This window comes from Balaenoptera physalus (genome assembly GCF_965194825.1).
Source record: "Balaenoptera physalus genome assembly, chromosome: 17".
Taxonomy (NCBI): domain Eukaryota; kingdom Metazoa; phylum Chordata; class Mammalia; order Artiodactyla; family Balaenopteridae; genus Balaenoptera; species Balaenoptera physalus.
This window is the reverse complement of record NC_138895.1, coordinates 63,660,837-63,684,231: the sequence shown is the minus strand read 5'-3', so window position 1 is coordinate 63,684,231 and position 23,395 is coordinate 63,660,837. Positions and strand designations below refer to the sequence as shown.

Here is a 23,395-nt window from a genome sequence, read left to right as displayed (position 1 = left end):
GTTACGAGATGGCCCGAGTCAGGCAAGGCCTCATTAGCTTCTACCATTTTTCACACAACCGGGAGGCCAGTGGGCAGACATTAAAATCCTAAGGCTCTTTCCAAAAGAATCATAGTAAGATAACATCCTCTGGGATCCTGGGATCCTTTATCAAGGAAACAGGAGGCAGACAAGTGAGAGAAAATTTGCAAAGGTTTTTAGGTCTTATAAACACAAACTATATGAATAGTAGCATCAATATTAGGAAACATACCATCCTGTATATCCTTTTTTGTTCCTCTTCTGGAGAGACAAGGGCATAAAAAGGCAGAGAAATTGCTAGTTATCGAACAGAAATAGTGTTAGATCCAGCTTTCCCTTCTCAGAGGCAGTGTTATCTCCATATCTTTCCAAGTTTTGTTGGCTTGACAGAATGCTGCTAAAAAATGAACAGTCTGTATGCAGGCAATGCTCTAGCTGTAATTCCCCATTTAGTAGGAAAATAAGAAATCGCTTTTGCATGATTTGGTAGCCTCTGCCATAGTATCATATTACTGAAAAACATGGTATAGTTTCCTTTTCATAGCCCCAAATTGTCTTGTTTAACAATTTAAGCAGGAATTTAAACTAGGTCTTAACTCAAAAAGTTAAAACAAATATTAACCTAGTTATGATTTAAAGCCAAATAATCTGTCCTAATGCATTTCCCTTGTGGGGAGGTACAGGGCAATTTAAAGAGATCTTACAAAAATAATAAATTCTACCTAAGGGAAATGGAAATCTACAGTTTTTTGGGTTTTTTTTTTTTTTCTATTTTTTTTGTTTTTTTTCCACAGTTCTATTAAAAAGGGATTCACATTTCCAAGGAGCTGAAGGACGGAGTCTCTCGTTGGCAGACTCCATTAGCTGTAGGACCTGACATGGTAGAAGCAACCCAACAGGGTATCTTTCTCATTTTCATGTAATCGGAGATTTTTTTCTTTTTTTTGTCTTTAAACAATAAGCGAGTCAAGTCACGGCTGAATGGATGTATTGCTCCGGTATTTTAATGTATTACAATTTATGGCAGTATTTACTTCAGCCCTTGGCTTGCTGACACTAAAATTATCTTAAACAGGAATTATAACATAAAATTAGATTAGATATACTTTAACAAGTTTATCTCTAACACTAAATATATACAAATTCTGAAATGAAGTACCCTGCAATTTTCAGCCAGTGCTTAAAGTAATTACACGTTCTGTGGTGATAACACCTTCCGTTTTTTTATTGTGCCACAAGCTGGTGAGATACCTCTACCACGCATGTTAATGCTAATTAGCAGATAAAGTGTAAATCTGAGGGAGCCTTAAATTCTGTTGCTTTGCCAGTTTTCTCCTGACTGGAAATTGCAGGCCGAATTTCCTCTCATTCCGACTTGGTCTATTCAGGCATTGCCTGAGCTGTCTTTCTTCAGTGCGTTTTAATCCATCAGATCTGTTCGCCATTGAGTGCCTCACTGTTTGTTTTTAATTCAGCAGACTCACACAGTTTCCCCTATAACTGCCTTTTATAATCAATCATAGGAGAATTTTGACTCTGCAGAACAATAGGTGGGGATGACATGTTTATGCCACGCTCCCTCATCCCTGTTGTTTAGCTGCTAATAAAGTGACATGTTGAAATATGTTCCCGAACCTAGAGGGAGAGAGGGAGGCTCTGTAGGAGCTTTGTTTCCACTTATGCATCCGGAGCCCTCAGCCTGGAGGAATGCACCCAGTGACTCCAGTTACAATGAGCCTTCAGAGGGATACGAATGTGTGGGAGCGGGAAGGACTGTCCACCCTGTGCTCTGGGATGGCAGAGACCCAGAAGGTGTGGTCGGCAGCTTCCACAGTTCAAGTTCAAGTTCAAGAAGTACTTATCCGTAGCCTCCACGCAAACTTGAGGCACATTCCGTGACCTCTTTGCCTCTCTTCCCTATGGCCCAACTCTACCTTTGAAGTCACTGGGAGATCCTTTAGGAAGAGTTTTGCTTTGAGCTGTTGGGCTTGATTTAATTTGAATTTACATTCTGCCCTACAGCAAATACGTTTGAGTTTCATTAACCAGGATGTGCTCATCAAGGACCTTCCACACTCTTTTTATTTCCACCTGCCTTTTTGATTTCTACCTCTACATCAATTAGTCAATAAAAAATCTCCCTTGCTATCCCCACCATCTGTGTGTCCTCAGCTCTGTCCACGTTTGCTACATGCCTATTGAATTCTTAACTGACTGTGTGTGAACCACCAGGGTCCCAACGATGAGCATGAAATGTCCATCAGCTGGGTTTGGAGAAGAATCAAAAGGCCTAGAAGAAAAAGTGGTTCAGGAACATTTGGAATTCACTTGTGTGTGTGGGGAAGAGCACTGCCGCCTCTTCCATGTCTCGATAACCATGGGTGAAGGTTACCAAAATGATGTGATTGCTCAAAAAATTAACTACGAGGTTAAATACTTATGCATGATAATAAAAATGATTTTGTTGGGGCTTCCCTGGTGGCACAGTGATTGAGAATCTGCCTGCCAATGCAGGCGACACGGGTTCAAGCCCTGGTCTGGGAAGATCCCACATGCCACAGAGCGAATGGGCCCGTGAGCCACAATTACTGAGCCTGCGCGTCTGGAGCCTGTGCTCCGCAACAAGAGAGGCCGCGATAGTGAGAGGCCCGCGCACCGCGATGAAGAATGGCCCCCGCTTGCCGCAACTGGAGAAAGCCCTCACACAGAAACCAAGACCCAACACAGCCATAAATAAATAAATAAATAAATAAAATATTAAAAAAAAAAAAAAATGATTTTGTTGCACCACGATGTTTGTATTAGTCAGCTTGGGCTGCCATAACAAAATACCATAGACTGAGTGGCTTAAACAACAGAAATTAATTTTCTCATAGTTCTGGAGGCTGGGAAGTCCAAAATCAAAGTGCCTGCAGATTCAGTGTCTGGTGAGTCCTCTCCTCCTGGTTTGTAGCTGGCTGCCTTCTTGCTATGTTCTCATATGACAGAAGGGGAAGAGAAAGAGAGAAAAAGAGAGAGAGAGAGAGCGCACGTGAGCACGCGAGAGAGCAAGCTCACAAGGGAACTTCTCATGTCTCTCTCTTTTTTTAAAAAATAAGGACACTAATCCTATCCGATCAGGGCCCCACTGTTATGATCTCCTTTAACCCTAATTACCTTCAGAAAGGCCCAACTCCAAATACAGACACATTGTGGGTTGGAGCATCAACATATAAATTTTGGGGGGGATGCAAACATTCAGTTCAAAATAATGTTTCTTTAGGCACCAAAGGCACAGAGCAAAGAGATAGTGATGCAGACCCTGAATACAAAAATTTTACTTTTCTGGACATGTGGTGTGATGTTTAATTGTTTAGAGTTGTATTTCTACTTTTATTAAATTTTAAGAGAAATAACATTAAGTTTTATCTTTAGTAAAGTTCTAATGTCCATTAGAGAAGATTTTGAAAATATAGTTAAGAAAAAAGAAGAAAAAAATTATCTCCAGAAAACTCACCACCCAAAGAGAGTAACTGCTAACACTTTGGTGAATATCTTTCTAGAATTTTCCTATGCAAGCATACACGTGCACATACACACACACACACATACACACACACACTATGCATTCTGTTTTTCAATATGGATTCATATTGCATTTGCATTTTAGAAATTTGCTTTTTTCCTTTACCAATATATCTTGAATATTTTTCCATGTCATTAAATGTTCTTTTATAACATGTGTTTCCATTTTTTTAATGAGAAAAAAGAGTGGTTTCTGCTGCAAGATTTCATGGTCAACTTGTTTAAATTTATGGCCAGAACATTTTTAATTGAAAGTGTATCAGAATGACATGCCCAGTCCTGGAGAGGAAATGGAGCAGAGGGGAGCAAAAGGGTGTAACCCGAGGACCTGGAAACACACAGAGGACAAATTACTGAGCAAATCAATACTTGAAGATGTGCAAAAGTCACTGTGCCCCAGTTTCCAGCAAAATTCATTCTGTCTCTTGAAGACATTATTTGCAACAAGCCTGGAACTCAATAAAGTTTGTGTTCAGTGATGGGATATGAAGTTGATTTAATAACCAAGGGCCCTGCAATTTACTCAGCTGGCATAAAAAAAGTTGATCCTGTGGTATGACAAATGTGTGAATCTGTTGGATTATGTGGGAAAGTAGCAATCAGCTGCTGTTTAAATACTTGTAGGGATTACTCGCCATCTCTTAAAATCAGTTTCATAAAAACACTTTGTAAATTTACTTTCTGAACAGCCCTTGTGCATTTGATGCAAGAATGCTAATTTGGTGATCGACCAGAAAGTGACTGGCAGGAATGTCGATGACACTGGGAGCAGACAAATTGAGGCTAAAGCTGTCCTTTGGTTTAGAAAGTGTGAATAAAGACATTAAAATGTAGGACAAAGAGGAAACCAGAGGTGAAGGAAGAACTGGGAGTCTGGTTAGCATAATTTAGGAAAGATGACACTCAGGGGGATCTCCAGTCATGTGTCTGGAATATCGTATTCATCTGACAGAGGTCAAATACTTCTGGGACCATGACAAATGGTGCGCTTTCAGTGGAGAGAAGAGTGAAATGGTGAAGAGTCTGAAAATCATGGCATATTAAGAACGTTTGAAGAGCTGTGTGCATTTAGTGTGAAAAAAGGAGAGCTGCAGTCAGCTATATGTATTGAGTTTGAGGTCTGATGAGGTATGTGCATACACTTATTCTGTGTTACAACAGATGGCTCAGAAGTTTCTCATGGTGATCTGCCACTGTTCTAGGATGTTTGAGGCAGGTCTGCGTTGTGGCTTGTTGCTGTAGAAGATCTCTAACTTTCCTTTTAATTGAAGGTTTCCAGGGCCTCAACCTTCCTGCAAATTAGCTAAAAGCTCTTCGGTGGAGATGGCTGACAATCCACCGAAAGTTAGTGTTCTCCTTGCGGAGTAGGGAGCGACTGTCGGCAGAACGGCGCCCAGCCAGAGGCTCTATTTCCCATTTCCATTCTAGGTGTGGCCGTATGACACTTCTCACCAATGCAAGGAGACTGGAAGGGATGGTGCTCACTTCGGGGTCAGGGCTTTTTAAGATACAGCCTGGGCTTCTTCCATTCTCCATTTCCCTGTCTGCCAATTGAGCGCAAAAACCTTCAAGGCCCAGAGGATGGTGAGCTACAGGTGGAGGGAGCAGGTCCCTTAATCACCTTAATCACTAAACTACCTGCCCATCAGGAACACCAGCTCTGGACTATTATGTGAGAAATCAGCTTTTAAAGTGTTAAGCTGTTAAGATACGGGGTTTTATTTGTTACAGAAGCTAACCTAGTGCTTTCATCTGGGCCAATTCTGGATGGTCTCCTGTACAAACAAGAAAGAGAAAACAGATCAGACCTTCAAATAAAATAACTATAGGGCAAGTACAGGGATTGTACCTGGACAATTGGGCCTAAAGAACTTTGCCTAGGACCAGAGGGAGGTGAGGAAGATGAAATAATGATAATGATGATGATAATAAAATATATAATTTAATATAATTATTTAATATATTTATAAATTTAATAATAATTATTATTATCAGTTAACATGTACCAGCACTGCACTCGGTAAATTACATTTGATCCTCACAATAACTCTATGAGTTTACCAATACCTTCTCCATGACAAAAATGAGGAGACTGAGATTCAGAGCAATTAAATAACTTGCCAAGGTCACACAGCAAGTACGTGACTAAACCAGGATTTGAATGGAGGCTGTATAATGGCACCGTTTAATTCTAAGCCTGTGACTTGAAGAAGAAAAACCCTTTTAAATCCTGGGGTCATACTAGCTTTGGAGGGAGAACTACAAGCAGGAACCTTGCTGTTTTGCAGAGATATTGGAACTCTACGCCATGGTGCATTGTCCAATCTCTTCTGCTAGCATAAGCTTGCTTACTTTCTTGTTTTCCCTAAAACAGAGCTCCTGCAGAGCCTTCTAAGGTAACAAGAAATGCAGCTTCAATTCGAGCTCTGCAGTGCATTCTAGAAGGGAACTCATCTGGATTCCCTTCACTGAGTAGAAAGTGTAGCTTTCAGCCAGAAACACTGCCTCTAACTGCCAAGGATCCCACACAGAATCCGGAATATTCCATTCACCCTACTCTCCACTATGTATCTTAAATCTGTAAGAGTGACTCTCTTTGTATGTTGAATTGTAGTGAAACACACAACTCATGTATGTCCGTGGTACCTTTAACCTGTGATGCCACTTTGGCTTCAAAACTCAGATGAAAGGACCCTTTTCTTACCTGCATTTAACTGGCTGTTTGTGGATACTCATCTCAGATATACAGATTGGGCCATTTTATTATTTTGTTCCTGGGTTGTACCAGGCACTGGAGGAATTTGTGTAAAGTTACTGCTGAATCAAACTGAAATTTCCTGGGTCTGGGGAGGCATAGGTACCTACATATTTAATACGTTTCTCATGCACACAAAAAATTTGAGAATAATGCTTTATAGGATTGTAGAAAACTTATGTTTCTATAAAGTCTGAGTCTTCCTGCTTAAACATACAGACAGTGTGATGTTTTCTGAGCGTCTTTCTAATGACTGAGCAAATGCTTCATTACATTTACTATGTCAAGAGCTCTGTCCTAAGAGCTGGAGATAAAACACCCTCTTGAAGCTTTCAGTCAGTTTGGGAAACAAAGTCAGCTTTTATAGTGCACTGTAGTAAATTATTGCTATGTTTTGTTCTGATTGATCTAGTAAGTTACTTGACCATGCCGCAGTACCCTGACTTCCTAGTTAAATTTTCCATTACAGGGGTGAGTATGATCTCAGGAATCTTTTATAGGGTTTCTCAACCTTGGCTGTTGTTAGTTTCACCTTGCAAATAAAAAGAATCTTGATGCAGCCTGGACCAATTAAATCCAAGTGTCTGGATTGGTGATCAGTGTTTTTCCCCAGGTTTTAGTTCCAATTTCAGTCTTAGCAGGATGTTTCTCTCCTCTGCCTTCCTGAGTATCTGTCCTTTGGGTGCTAGGAGGGTGTGTGTTTCCCAGAGACATCCATCGTCGCGGAGCAGGATTTCCATTCAGATCTGATAGAAGGCCACGTACTTGGCTTCCCATCTGGGATGCGAGGTCCAACTCTTTAATTAGGCTTCCCCCACGTCCGCTATTGTATCTCCTTGTAATTACAAGAAGTTGGCATGGCTTGTGTTTGAGCAAGCCCGTGAGTGATGTAGGCCTGTTTTCTGACATTTAAATTAGAAAAATTAATTTGCCGAGAGCAGAATGGAGGGGCTACCAGAGAGCCCTGGACCGAACAGTCTATCTTTAAAAACATCATTTCCTATTTGTTTGTATAAAGCATTTCAGGAAGTCTTAGGTGTTGGGATGATGAGAGAGGTGTAAAGCAATTCTACCAGCCACCCACAGGTAAGATGTTAATTACGCTGGGTGAGAGCCCAACACCAGTTGAAAACTAGATCCGTGAACACTAAGACGGGTGATTTTCCACTGAGAGAATATTTTTCCATTCTGGGGGTTATGCTTTTGACCTGAGACAGTGATTTAATAGTAGAGCCATTGAGCATATCCCGGATCTCTTCTTTGCCCAGGACTTTCTCAAAGTCCAGGCTAAGGCGAGTGACGGAATCTCTGGCGCGGAAATGCAGGCTCTAACGTTCTCCATTGTTTGCGCGTTTCTCCAGATGCCAGTCCACTGCGGCCTGGGTGGTCCAGGCTTGTGCTTCAGGCAGCTGCAGAGGTTCCAGCAGGCTGCAAGCCTCTGACGCAACCTTCCTTGTGAGGACTGATTGGCCAAGAGCTGGCAGCCAGCCACGGGTGTTTTTTTTTTTTTTTTTTCCTTCGCAGCGTTTGCACTTTTATGTCTAAGCTACTACCTCTGCTGAGCTGAATGGAAGCAAAGTGTTCGAGCTTTATTTTCAAAACCGAGAAAGGTTTGTGGGAAGAAAGTGGTAACCAGGTTCTCATGTGGGTTTCTAGTAGAGGATGATGGCAGTTTATTATTATTTTTTTGGTGGGCATTTATAGATTCAGGTATCTCACAGTTTTGTGATTGTTTAATTTCTACTTTATGCTTCTGAGAGCATCACTGATTAAAATGATTTAAAGGATGATACAAGGAGGCACTTTGCTAGTTATCTTTTGCATTCTTCCACATCGCTGGTAGAAGACTCAAACATAAGTGGAGCACCTAATTTAAAGAGAACCCCACTTTGATTTCAGGGACAAATCAAAATGATCACGTCAGTGTCTTGTCTTTACATGTTTCCATTATCCATTGAGGATACTTGGACTTGAACCAGGGGAGGGAAGAAATTGCTTTTTGTTGAGTGGCATCCAGTTCCATGTACTTTCAATGGCCTGAATCAGCTAATCCTCACAGCAGTCCAATAAGGCAGGCACTCTCAGTGTCCTCATTTGACAACGCAGGGAATTCAAGCTCAGAGAGGTCAAGCAACTTGGCTAACATTACAATATAGGGATTCCAGGAACCAAACCCTGGTTACTGAGACTCCAAAGTCCATGTCTTACCATTGCCATTATTTTTACCTCCTTGGCTCAGTCTAATTTGCAGCAGCTAATTCACAAGGCTGGGGCTCAAACCTGGAAGCCATTTAAATAGAAGGAATGCTTTGAACCAGGAGCACTTAACTGCCTATCTTATTCACTGCTACATTCTCAGAGTGTGGAATAGAGTCATATATATGTGTATACACACACACACCCATACACAAACACACACACATATACACGAACACACACATATATAGAATATATATAGTAGATGCTCAGTAAATATTTTCTAACCAATCGAATGCTTTTTTTTAAAAAAACCTTAACTCTTACAATAGTGTTCCTGAAACATGTAAACTTTGATCTCAATTAAGGTCTTTCTTTGTTTTTGTTTTTCTTGGTGTGGATCTTGGACTCCTCTTCTATATTTTCTATGCTTTGAAGGAAATGAGAGACCCCATTGTCTGGTTCTAACTGGTATAGTGAATGTCAGCAACTTAAGCCCTTTCTGTGGCCCACGAGGAAACCAACTATTGGACATGTGCCTGTGAGGGAAAAATACAATTTGTGTCTTACCTGATTTGAAAAGCCTTGTCTTGACATTCAGAGGCAAACTGGTGAAGTCCAGGCACTGTCATATCTGGTGAGCTCTGTTTAAATTCAAAACTTATTTAAGGAGACACTGCTCACACTAGAAATGCCAATAGCCAATGGATATGAGGCCAGGTTTGTCAAGATGCTATATTTTCCTGCCTTATTTTATGGAAATGCAGTGTACCGTATGTCTCAAGGGTTGCAAAATCTGTGGCAGTATTGGATACCTAAATTATATCAAACTGTTCTGGCCTGAGTATATTTACTTAGTGGAACATGTAAGGTAGGAGGAGAGTAATTTAAATTACTAATCTTTTTTGAGAAACAAAATAATCAGTCTCTTTGTAGAGTATTTTTCTTTTGACTAATCTCATGAAGTATGAAAAAATAGTTATGGTAAAGATCCTTCTGCAATTCATTGAGGCTACTTCTAACCTCTTTTTATAAACTATTTTTCTGCGAGAATATTTAAGAGGTCATATAGAAGGAGTACATTTATAATAATAATAATACCAAACGACAGATATTTTTTGTACCAGTTACTGGTACCAAAAAGGACTTTAGCTGTATTATCTCAGAGGTGGGTATTTTTAATCTACATCAGTGTGAATATTGCAGCTCTAAGAGGTTTAAGATCACACAGCCAGGAAGAAGCAGAAATGGGCTTTGAGTTCAGGTTTATCTGAGAACCAAGTTCACGGCAGGCCCTTATTTGCTGGGTACGCTATTTCCTGGTAATAGAGTGAAACATTTTGGTTAGTGTGATTTCCTTACTATTGTCCTTCCTAAAGTATAATCATGCTTCTGGTAGATATTAACTATACTTCTCTAAATATTAATTAGTTATGTATTTATTAATTAAATTAGTTGGCTCTGCATACTGAGGGAGGCTATTTTTTTTATGTTATTAAGGAGAATAAATTTATTATATTATTACAAGGAGGAAAGAAAAAATTTACGCACCTAAAAGTGCAATTGGGAAGGAAAACTTGGAGCTAAATATAATATTTGTCTTGGGATCCAAAGCAATGAAAGAAGTTTTATATAAAGCAAAGTAAGAAATTGATTCTTGGATACATTTCTTTCCCATGCATCTGAAAAGTATCAGTAAGAGCATCTACAAAACAGTCACAAAATCATGAATGATTCCTTAATATTAGATCGAGCTTCTATTTCAGAAAGATTTGGGTTTTTTTTTTTATGCAGGAGTGGACGTTTGGATTATTTCTCATCTTTGGCCGTTAAAAGTAAAGCTGCTATGAACATTCATATACATGATATTTTTGGGGTTTTTGGATTATTCATAGTTATAGAAACACAACTGGTTTTTGAGTGTTGATTTTGTGCCCTTTAATGTTGCTTAATTTAGTTATTAATTTCACAGGATTTTTTGTGGAACCTTTAGGGTTTTCTATGTATAGGAATACATCACACATGAACAAAAAATTTTTTACTTCTTTCTTTCCAAATTGGATGTCTCTTGTGTCTTTTTCTTACCTAAGTGCTCTGGCTAAAACTTCCAAAACTGTGCTGAATGGAAGTGGTAAAACTGGGCATGTTTGTCTTGTTCCTGATCTTAGGGAAAAAGCTATCGGTGTTTCAACACTAAGAATGATATTAGTGGGACTTCCCCTGTGGTCCAGTGGTTAAGACTCTGCACTTCCACTGCAGGAGCCATGGGTTCCATCCCTGGTTCCTGAGGGAGGCTATTTAGATGAGGATGCCCTGTTGTATTTGGAAGAGGACATCCAGACCCAGGAACCCAAATATCACTTTGTAAAATATGATTAGATCTTGGGCCAATGAGGCAATGCAGGCCGTATATTTAGGGAGGAAAACTTTGGTGACCAGAACAAATATAAGAAGATGTTTTAATTCATGACTGACGATGTGATGATGTAACTTGAGAATGTTTTATGGAGAGTTTTCTCTCTTGGTTGAAGTTTGGTTCAGCTCGGTATGATGTTGGGTCAAATTGCAGTATGAGACGTGGAATGATATGGTGAAGAAGAGTGGGGAGTCCAGGGTAAAACTGTCTGAGTTTGAATTTCAGTTCCATTATTTACTAGTTGAGCATGTTCCTTCAACTCTGTTTGTCTCGGTTTCCTCATCTGTAGAATGTGGATAATGTCCAACTCATAGAGTAATTGGGAAGATAAAAGTGAGATGATCTTGGTGGATATTTTTGCCTGACAGAGGAAGTACTCAACAAAAGTTGATAATAATTGTTAAAACTATATTTCTTTATTATTATAGTTACAGAGAGTGTTGGATGAATATGGTGATTCCAAGTCAGCTGGATGTTTCTAAGCATTTTCTTCAGCAGGTGTAGAAAGCCTAACAAATGGTTTTTCTCCACTATAGAGAAATGTCAAAGAACCAGAGTCTGGCATGGAGTTCCCACTTCTCTTGCAGGAGCTAAAAAATAGATCCATTGTGTCTTACTTTCCGATTCGCATTTTCTGAGAGGTTGGGTGTGTTGGGAACTACACCTTCCTGTGTTTCTCCCTTCCTCTCCTGCTACGACCAAACTCACAACCTTTCTAACACCAGATGTGTAGGGTTTTTTTCCCACACCGAGAAATTCTCTCTGATAGCAGCTGGTGTCCTCCAAGTCAGTTCAATTCTGACATTGACTGGAGTTAGTGCAGACCCCACAGGTGAAGGGCTCAGCCCCATGAGACTGCCCCCCACTTCAGACACCAATTGCAAATTGTAGGTCCCCAGGTTACCCACCACTTTTGTTCGACTTGGCTACAAGTTTGAGGTGCCTATGACCCACCTCCTTGAATTTGATCACAATCTTCCCTCAACTTCTGCAAGGGATTGGTTCTAGGACCCCCTGTGGATACCAAAATCTGTGGATGCTCAAGACGCTTACATAAAATGGCCTGGTATTTTCATATAATCTAGGCACATCCTCTCCTATACTTTAAATTGTCTCTAGATTACTTTTCAATGTACATACTATGTAAATAGTTGTAAATACAATGTAAATAGTTGCCAGCACGTGGCAAATTCAAGTTTTGCTCTTTTGAACTTTGGAATTTTTTTTTTCCTTGAGTAATTTTGATCAGTAGCTGGTTGAATCCGTGGATGCTGAACCCATGGATGCAGAACCCGTGGATCAAAAGGGCCAACTGTATTTGCTAGAACAGCTCGTAGAACTCAGAGAAACACTTATTTTCACCAGTTTATTGTATAATAAAGGCTATGATAAAGGACAGAGATGAACAGCTAGATGAGGAGATACCCCGGGCGAGGTCTGGAAGGATCCCAGCACAGGAACTTCTGTCTCCATGGAGTTGGGGTATGCCATCAGTGGGTGTGTTCACCAATCTGGAAGCTCCTTGTACCCCATACTGTTGGGATTTTTATGGAGGCTTCATCGCATAGGTGAGATGGATTATTATCTCAATTCCCACTCCTCTTCCCTCTCTGGAGAATGGGGGTGTAGGGCTGAAAATTCCAAGCTTCCAGTTATGGCTTGGTCTTTCTGGTGACTAGCCCCCATCCAAGAGCCCACCAAGAGTCCCCACCTCATTAGAACAAAACACACTGCTATCACCCAGGAAATTCCAAGGGATTTAGGAGCTCTGTCTCAGGAACCAGAGTCGAAGATTAAATGTTGGAACACAAGAGTCCTCTAGCACCACTATTTAGAAAGGTTTTAGTTGCTTTGTGTCAGGAACCAGAGTGGGGGCAGTGGTGGGGGAAAGAGACCAATATATATATTTCTAATTATTTTACACTGGGCCAGACTTTTTTTTTTTTAATATCAGTAACAGACTGAAATTCAGCATCCCTTTTCCAGCTCTCCATTGCCCACCCCACCTCACATTGCCATTGCCATGCTGTTGTGCCTCCAGTTCATCGTATGTGTGTTTTCGTTCTCAGTGGTGTCAGATATTTGTTCCTTTCTGACACCGACCTTGGCACACACCTTCCTTTGGATCTGTAATGACTACAGGTCATGTGTTACAATAAGGCTTATTGCACAGTCAGAGAAGTTGCTTTGGTAACTTAATTGTTTCCCGTATTTTTCATAACCTAGTTTAATACTGTATTAAAGATGACTTATTTACTTTACTATGTCAAGATGCTTTCTTTCTCTCATGCCCAAATCCATTTTAGGGTTATTTTATGCATTTTGGGGGGCCATACTTTTTAAAACATTCAGTAGAATTTCATTTATTTTGATTCTTTGAAAGTTGAGCAACAGTAATTCTTCAGCCGTTTCCAGACTTGCAGAGGTATTTAAAAATGATAAGTTAATTTTTCTAAAAGTACTTTATAATTTGGAACTTTCTAGTTCATACATGGTTCCTTTCCTTTTTTCCCCTTCATTTGAGTTAATGTAATTTGTTTTATATATGCTTTGATAACAGCCACATATATGTTAAAAGATATTATTATTATATTTTTACTCCGTATATTTTATTAGTGTTGATCATTACTAATAATAATCACCAACATTTATATGTAAGATATAGCTTGCAATTGCATCTGCCTATGATGTTATTATTTCCATTCAGCAGATTGGGAAATGATGTTAAGTAAGAGATGACTAGCAAATGGCAGGGTAGTCATGTCAAGCTGGATCTTCTAATTCCAAAATGCATTCTTTTTGCAAAATACCACATTGTGTTTTTCTGAGAGTTACTGTACTTACGTAAAATAAGTGAATCTTATAGAGAACTGTGAAATCAAGATTACCCATTATCTGACTCCTTTCATAAAAATGTAACATGCATTTTTGGGCTCACATTTCATATTGCACTAAGTATGTACATGCTTATCTTCTACAAGGGTTTTAACCTTGCTTTTCTAGTCTTAAGATTAAGTGCTTCTTAATTTCTCCTCCCCCTTCCTTTGGTTTTGATATAGTGGAGATCTGAGGAACTATAGTCTGTGATCTCCTGTGACCTTGAGCAGTTTTCATAACTTTTCTGAGCTTGTTTTCCTCTTTGGATATAATACCACAGTGAGTATCTGATACAATATGTAAAATACTTTGGAATGTGCCATACAAAAGTCATTTAATATTATTGTTGCATTCATATTGTATATTATTTACGGGGTCTATTTATAAGAGTTATGGAATTAACAATTTTTATGTTAATCGCAGAATAATTCATTGCATCACTCCAAGTTCAAACGTCACTCCAGAGCTTTTGATCATTGGCTGAAAGGGATCAGAGAGGCCATTCAGTGAGCTAATTAATTAGTTGACTAATGCCTTAAAAACTGTCATCCATATTTTAGTTGAAATGAAGAAACCAAGCTCAGAGAAGTGGTGAATGATTTGAAGTCACAGAGCAAGTTAAGTGAGAGAAAACAAACAAACTTAGGTCTTCTGATTCCAGACTGGTGGGAATAGCATGGATCTGGAAAGCACATGGTACTCATGTATCCTGGTTCAGAGGCAACTCAATTAACATGTTCACATTCAGGCATTTTACACCTATTCCCAGGGCGGGGGACTCACAAGTGTCCCACATGTAAGGTTGTTTCTTTAGAGACTAAAACAACTTCCCAGATATATTAACCTAGACACCCTGATCCACTCTTAGCTGTTGTAACTACTTCCTGAGAATCAATTCCTGGTATCAAAGGCTTTCCTAAACCCAGACACCAATTATCTAGAGACAGTGTAAGCAGTGCTAGCACCTTTCTCTTCATATGTAGGATAGAAAAGTGGTTTTACATAGAATTCATAAAATTAGCCTGAAATAAATATTTGGATTCGTCCATGAAAGTTCACCCATGCATTGAAACTGTTTATGCAGGCGACCTAGGGATTTGACGCAGATAGCTTTAAGGATCACAATACAGAAACTCTCATGCATGATTAGCTGTCCTCAATGTTTTAGACAAATAAATAGAAAATAATGCCAATTTGCTTCTGTTTACTTTGAGGCCAAACTGATAAACTTCATAAGAAGGAAGAACGGATTTATTTAATAACGTTCAAGAGTTTGGTGCTGTTTCATCAAAGTTGTGTAACACTTTTCCCTTGTCGTAATATTTGTTTGTATCTTGGGGGACCTCTTTTCAGCATTCTTGGAAGCCGATTCTGTTACTGGAACACTTAACTCCTTTAATGATGGTGATGAATGCTCATTCATGACGTCCATCACTGGCTTTAGAATTCTCGTAAGAGGTGCATTTTGTACTATATACGTGTCTTTAACAGGATTGAATGCAAGAGGCATACAGAGTAAGGGTGATAGACTTTTAAAATCATGATTACTGTGAATGGCTTCAGTCTTTTAGATAGTTCTATAAAGGGTTTTTCTGTGACAGGTGAAATTCCAGTCAAGTGAAAAGGTGATCTTTTAACTCAGCTACTGTGGGACATATCTTAAAGGTTTTTCTGGGGTTTTTTTCCCTCCACAAATCTTTACAAAGCTTGTGAATCTGCATAGGGGAGAAACATCTCCACAGAAAACTTGTTCAAATGACAGATTTTTATGGTCTAGACATTCCAGAATTTCATAAGATTTACAAGGCTCCAGTAAATGTGGTAGAAAAACTTATAAAACTCCAGTGGCTTGAAATGAAACATTTTCATGGAGTGGAAATCAACCTGCTTTGATTAAAACACAGTTCAAAGGAGGTAAACCAATGTGATGTAACAGATTTAGTTAAAATAGTGCCTTTTCATCGTCCTCCACCATCCCTTCCCATTTCCTTCTCATCAGTGGAAAATGGTGTATTACAAAGAAGTTACTAATTATTTATTTATTATTTCCATGATCCTGCAACTGTGTCCTTGTTAGGTATATTAGGAAGGAATGTTGCTTCCCTGAAATAGTATCTTGTCAAGCACATACCTGTGCACACACATGCAAACTTTTAGACTTTCACTTGGGAGAGAAGCAACTTCTAGATCTCGCTCTAATTTAGGGAAGTGCCATTTATGCCCAACTTAAATGTAGTTTCCACGTTGGATCATAGGGGCGTTCTCAGCCAAGCTGAATCCTTTCCCACTGAATTTATTGTGTGCTGTGGGTTTGGAAACAGGTATAGGGGGTACAGTTGGTTTCTGTTCTTCTTGGTCAAAGTCATAAAAACTTTCTTCTGGGGGATGGGTGTGTGTGGGTGGTGCCAGTGGTGGTGAGATGTAGATCTTTTTAGCCTTTATGTCTGCTCCCCTGGTTGATGTTTTTCTTGTTTTTTGCATTTCTACAGAGAAGATGTTGTGGCTAAGAGGCTGAACCGAGAGAGGTGTCATCAAGAGGTTTAGTAGGTTGAGAAGGAAGCTTGTCATTACAGTTAAGGTTGTCAGGCTCTTAGAATTTTTCCTACAATAATAAAGATTTCAAGAAATTATGGTGTGCCAAAATGCCAATTATTTAAGGAGTGAGATATAGTTTTCTAGTAAGCAGATTTCTCTTGAATACTAGCCATGCCACCCCTTTCCAGGATCATGGCACCTGTCAAATCAAATCAGTCATCTCAAGGTTACTTCTGAGCACAGAATCAGAGCACAGAAATATGGATGGTCTACTATGGTTCTGTTTTTAATATTTTTGCTTTTTCTTCTTCCAGTTTTATTGAGATATAATTGACATACAGCACTGGATAAGTTGAAGTACAGCATAATGATTTCACTTACGTACATTATAAAATGATTACCGTAATAAGTTTCACAAACATCCATCATCTCATATAGATACAAAATTAAAGAAATAGAAGAAAATGTTCTCCTTGTGATGAGAACTTTAAGGATGTACTCTTAACAACTTTCATGCATGTAAAACATCCAGCATAAACTGTGGTTCTTACATTTTAGTGTGTCTGAGAATCACCTAGAGGGCTTGTAAAACACAGATCAATGGACCTCATCCCCAGAGTTTCTGATTTAGTAGGTTGGGAGTGGAGCCCAAGAATTTGCATTTCTGACAAGTTCCCAGGTGGTGTTGATACTGTGCTCTGGAGGTCCATTTTAAGGACTACATTTTACAGCAGTAATGTGTTGCTCAAGTTGTATTACAGCTTTGTGACTTATGCCTCCTTTGTCATAGAGTATAACTCCCCAATGACTAGGATACTTGTGTCCACCAAATGTAACTATTTCTCACCTCAGATGATACTTGATAAGCACCAACAAACTCTTTTTTCTTTTTTCAACATCTTTATTGGAGTATAATTGCTTTACAATGTTGTGTTAATTTCTGCTGTATAACAAAGTGAATCAGCTATATGTATACCTATATCCCCATATCCCCTCCCTCTTGCGTCTCCTTCCCACCCTCCCTATCCCACCCCTCTAGGTGGTCACAAAGCACCAAGCTCATCTCCCTGTGCTATGCAGCTGCTTCCCACTAGCTATCTATTTTACATTTGGTAGTGTATATATGTCAATGCTACTCTCTCACTTCGTCCCAGCTTACCCTTCCCACTCCCCGTGTCCTCAAGTCCATTCTCTATGTCTGTGTCTTTATTCCCGTCCTGCCCCTAGGTTCTTCAGAACCATTTTCTTTTTTTTTAGATTCCATATATATGTGTTAGCATACAGTATTTGTTTCTCTCTTTCTGACTTACTTCACTCTGTATGACAGACTCTAGATCCATCTACCTCATTACAAATAACTCAATTTCGTTTCTTTTTATGGCTGAGTAATGTTAGATTGTATACGTGTGCCACATCTTCTTTATCCATTCATCTGTCAATGGACACAGGTTGCTTCCATGTCCTGGCTATTGTAAATAGTGCTGCAATGAACATTGTGGTACCTGACTCTTTTTGAATTATGGTTTTCTCAGGGTATATGCTCAATAGTGGGAGTGCTGGATTATATGGTAGTTCTATTTTTAGTTTTTGAAGGAACCTCCATACTGTTCTCCAAGCACCAACAAACTCTTATTAACCAATACCTTTCCTATATCCGCCATCAAATATAATATTATTGAGAGATTCTACTTCCTTGTTACATTACAGTGTAATTAAGATGATCATAACTTTCTTTAATAATTATTAGATGTCAATTATGTTCTTCTGAGCACATCTCTTTGGTGCTTTGCTTTGGTTGGTAACTGGATTTCCTAGGTAGACGTTTGGGAATCTGCTTTTTCTCATTAGCAAACAGCTTACAAACCATCTCCTTAAGATGAGGCTATTTCTCTGATAGGCAATCTCTTCTATGAGGGGTTCTTTCACTTGCTTCAATTCCAGAAAGTGGCATTTTTTTCTGACCCTGTCCCCCAAATCAAGTGGGGTGAAGTCTTTGTAGTTTCTCATGTGCATTTATGATGAGTAATGATATCTCACAATTATTTAGGGCTTATTATGTGTCAAAAGTTACTCTAGACACCTTGCACGTCTTAACTCATTTAATCTTCACCACAACCAAATGAGGAATGTACTTTTATTATCCCTACATTAAAGATGAGAAGATGAAGCCAAAGAGAGGTGAAGTAGTTTGCCAAGGGTCCCACTGATAATACATGGACCACCCAGGATTTGAACCCCAGGGTTAGATATTTGTCTGTTGGTTGTGGTTGGTCCTCCCCAATGTGGGTGTTGAGGAGGGGAGCTTCTCCTCAGTCATTCTCCATAGTGTAGGGCCTCCATTGCTGCTCTGCAAGTTGGTCCTGCACAAAGGAAGCAGGACAAGAGGTTGAGAGCAGCTGAAACTGTGCTGTTCTCAGGTCACCAAGTCGTGTCCACCCTGGTGTGGGCTCTACCATCGGGGGTGGGCCTTCTCCAGCTTCACACATAGGATCTGTATAGGTCAGTGCTGATTAGAAAGGAACTCTTGCTCTGCTTTCCTGGGAGGGAAACGGATGGGAACAACATTTTGGGTCCCTTTCTGGCCTCCATTTCTCTGTAAAAGACATTTTAGTACATCCTTGCTGGTGTCTGGCTGTTCCTGTGATGGGGGAGGTGGTGATGAAGTTAAATTGGGGGTGTGTGTACGGGTGGTGGAATTAGAAAGCCTAATTGTGGCCTCACATCTAAGCAAAGTGTCTTAGGTTGGGTTCTCCAGAAGAAGAGCCTAGGAGGGATGTGAGTGCATGTGGTTTATTGAGGAAGTGTTCTCCAGGAAAACCCATCAGGGAGCAAGGGAAGCAGCATAGGCAACGGGGAAGACTTGAGCGAGGAAGAATGTGGCCTTGGGTCAAGTTTACCTGATCCACAGGGGAAGACCCCAGCACACAGAGACCACTGCAGAGCTACTTCTCCTTGAGACAAAGGGGTGGAAGGGCCGCTGGGGTGGGGAGGGAGGAGGGAGTGGTGGGCTTGTAACTTCCCAGGTGAAGTGACCCCATCAACTGAGGACAGGTCTTCAGATTAGGGGGGCATCTATGCAACACTCACAACAGCTGAGGGTGGGTGCACTGAGCCCTGAATGGGATCTGGGTGTGGTAGCAAGCTCTGTTTGTAAGTTTAGCTTTAATAGAAATAAATATCTGTATTGTCTTCTGTTTGACTCGTGTATCTACTCTACAGATATAGGAGGAAAAGACATGTGATTATCACTCTAAAACCCCAGCATTAGGCCACCAAGCTTCACTCTGCATTAATACCAGCTTGAGATGGCTTATTTATAGATAAATCACACATTTACTGAAGCTTTTCATTATAGCACTGTAGGATTGAGTTTGTCTAGAAGAAAGAAATGAAAATAATAATTCATTTGCTTTGATTATTTTTTTCTAAGGAATGAAGGGTATGGCTTCTAGTTGCATATTGTGAAAAAGAGAACAAGAGAAGTCAAAGTAGATATATAAATGGTACTTTTGACTACTGTTGTTGAGATTGCTATAGCCATGAAGCCTCCATGAAGACCTCACAACATATTGGAGAATATCCAGGCTTTGGAGAAGAACAGGGATAGATTCAAATGGAGATTCGGCTTCCACTTAGGAAAACTACTTAATCTCTTTGAGATTCACTCTCTTCATTCATAAGATTGTTGGGAGACACAATAAGATGTTGTATATGAAGCTTCTCTTACAGTCCCTGGCACATAGTAGGTGCATAAAACATAAAAACCACTTGTTCAATAAAGATTTATTGCCTGTACTACTATAATACATGCTGAGCAATGCACTAGGCACTGGGGCTGTCACCATGAATACAACACAGTCCTTTGCCCCCGAGTCTAGTGAAGGAAAAAGACACATGAGTAAATAATTACAACGTTAAGTGGGACAAAAGAGGTGTAGCTTGGGGAGACCAGATGAGGAAGTAATTGCCTGAGGGAAGTCCAGAAAGTCTTTGCAGGGGAGAAAAAAATTGAGTTGGATTTCACAAGATGGGAACAAGCTTGCTAAAAGGTAGAAGAAACTGTAGAAGGCATGGATGCATGGAAAGTTATGTGGTATTTAAACACTATGTAAAGGGTCCCCAACAAATAAATATACAATAAGAGTTTCTCAGAACTCTGTTTTGGGTCAACCTGATGCTCATACCTCTTGCTATAAACCAATACCCACATTCCATTTTGGTCCTATAAACTTTTGAACTGAATGATTGTTTATTTATGACACTTTATTTCCATCCCCAAACATGATTTCTGTAGGTATCAACGATGATGATGATAAAGATTGATGGTAAAGATTATGAAGATATATTTAATTTAATATGGGTATATTGGATATAGCAAAAGTGCATCAAAAAATTGATATGTGTATTTTGTTTAATTTGTGTTCATTGAAATGCAGCTTAAATGAATTGGAGACCCCATGTTTACATAAATATGCAGTTGGAACATTTAAGAAAAGGCTTTTTTTGTATTAAATAGCATTCCTAATATATCTATATAAATCAATATCTCCTGTTTTGGGATAGTTTAATCTGAGAAGATTATGGCTTTAAGATCTTTTAATCACTAAGGAGGAACAAATATGTATCAAGCACTTAAAATGTGTTAGATGAATCACAGTATCATTCAAGCTTTTCAACATTCTTGACAGATATAAGGAGCAGTCATTACTGTTTGCCTACCTACCTCTACACTCCTCATTACTAACAATACTCTGATTTGTTCAGATGTGTGGTGGAGTAGATCCCTTTCCTAGCCATTGGGGATGAACAATGATACAGCTATAGTGCCATGTCTCTTTACCAGTGATTGGTTTAGAGGTGGACATACAACTCACTTCTGGCCAGTGGAACCTGAATTGACATCTCCTGGGGGCTTCTAGGTAATATTTTCCTCTTGGTGGAAAGGCAAAGCTGCATAAGGGAAGTGCTTCTCACCTTGTTCCAGCTTTGGACATTTTCATATGAAAATATAATTCTTGGAACCACTTTAGCCGTCTTGAGATCATGAGGAGGAAGCCAAGGCAATTGCACAGACCAACTCAGTTTCTGAATACTTTAGCTGCAGAATCAACCCTGGAGCTTACCATCTTTGGACTGTGTGATATATTAGACAAATAAGCCACAATTGTTTGAGCCAGTTGTAGTCAGGTAATCTGTTACTTGCAGCCCAAAGCATCCTAATTATATATTCCCATTTTACAGGTTATGTCACTGAGGTGTAGGAGGCCAAATCATTTATTCAAGATCTTACTGATATTGAGCAGGGAAGAAAAACCAGGTCTGTTGAAATCCAAAGCCTGGTCTCTGTGTCTTGTAAGAAAAAAGAACTTAAGTTTAAAAAAATGTCTTTTCTCTTCCTCACATTTTGAACTCTATTTCATTCATTTTTTCCCCCTCAGGAATTTTCAGAAAGTGCCTCTCGTCAAACACCAGGGTAATGAAGCAGTTCAAAAACACATGGATGTTCCATTAACCAGCTTTACTATATAATAGCTAATAATTACAATTTATTGACAGTTTGATATATGCTTTGTGAAGTTTGTGAAGTGCTTTCCATGCATCATTTTATTCTTGCAACAACCTTGTGAGGTAGGTTGTTTCAGATGAGGAAGATGCATTTCTGCAAGGTTAAACTACACGCCTAAAGTCACACAGCTCACAGAGGCAGAGCCAGGATACAAACCCACTTTTACCAGTGTGTTTAATCACTGTGCTATACTTTGCATAGCCCTATGATCCTGCTCGACCTAAGCTATCTGAAAATCCTGAGAAGAAAATAAACAGTTTTCCCAGCTTCTTTTCTGCTTTTACAAGGCAACCACACTGCCAATAGACGTTTCTGCAAAAATACATTTTACTTTTGCCAGGACAAAAAAGGAATTAACTTAATGTGGTGCCCAGCTGTTTGCCAATAAATTATAGCATTTTAGTTTGGAAGAGTTTGTAGCAGCCATCTTGTTCAGGTTTTCTTTCCCAGATTGGTCTCCCCAAGCAGAGGTTATTCAACCTTTGTAGAGAAACTTCCACTGATCTTGTAATGGCTCACCTCAGCATTGCTCCAATTGTTAGAGAACTCTTCCTTTTTATTGATTTTCTGTTTTTTCTTTGTAACATCATTTTAGCAATTCTAGGTCTGTCTTCTGTAGAAGTAGAAGCTTTGACATCACCGAGATCTGGGTTGATATCCTCCTGACTGGAATATTGTTTATCCTTGCTCAGTTCGAGTTTGCCTGTTATTAAAATGAACAAGAGCATCTCTAATACTATAGGGTCAAAGTAAGAATTAAAGGAAAGGCTCACAGCTCTAGTACAAATTCCCAAGGGAATCTAAGTGATTTGGTTAGACGCTATTACTTTAGGGGTAAAACTTCTGAAGCAAGTGACCTCATAGGCCACTCACTGGATGGGAGATAGTTTGCCTGTCTTTGTATCAGGTGCCCTGTTGTGCTCAAGGACCAAGTGTCACATGATAGAATGGCCCATTTTAAGAGTATGCCATGGGTGTACCTCATCAGAGACTGCACATCTTTCAGTTACCTTCTGTAGAGGGTCGCAGACATGGTGGTAACAGAGTGTAGAGTCCTGGCTGGTACCCACACTTAGTTTGGTATATAAGTGCTCAATAAATTTGTTTTATTTATTTTTATTTTATTTATTTTGATTTATTTAGTTCATTTGACTCTTTCTTATTCCACTAGCCAGGCTTTCAAGTTCTTAGAGACGGCGCTCACTCAGTTCGATTCAGCAAATACTCACTGAACGTACTGTGTTTGTATTAGCTTCCTAACTCTGCTGTAATTCCCCTGATGCAGGGATGCATCTTCCAGTTCTTTAGTCTTATTCTGTAGCCCTTAGATAATGACAGATTCCAAAGGGGACAAGCCTTCAACATTTGACAATCACCCCAGTTGATTCCAATATACCATTACACTGAAATTTTCATTCTTCAATGAGGGAAGCAGAGTTATGTCACCAAGTTATTTTTTGGGCCT

The 23,395-nt window shown here is 39.5% G+C and overlaps 1 long non-coding RNA gene across 9 annotated transcripts in view; it reads left to right on the top strand.

Annotated features, from left to right (window-relative positions):
• Positions 1-23,395, top strand: part of LOC309646690 — a 59,323-nt gene that overhangs the window by 12,411 nt on the left and 23,517 nt on the right. For 5 of the 9 annotated variants that reach the window (XR_014255523.1, XR_014255524.1, XR_014255525.1 and 2 more), the window contains exon 1: positions 2,794-9,173. The exons of 1 other annotated variant lie outside the window; for it this stretch is intronic. This is a non-coding gene — a long non-coding RNA (uncharacterized lncRNA). Of the gene's footprint in view, positions 1-2,793; positions 9,174-23,395 lie in introns of those variants that run through there. 3 more of the 9 variants (XR_014255520.1, XR_014255521.1, XR_014255522.1) reach the window with 3 other exon arrangements.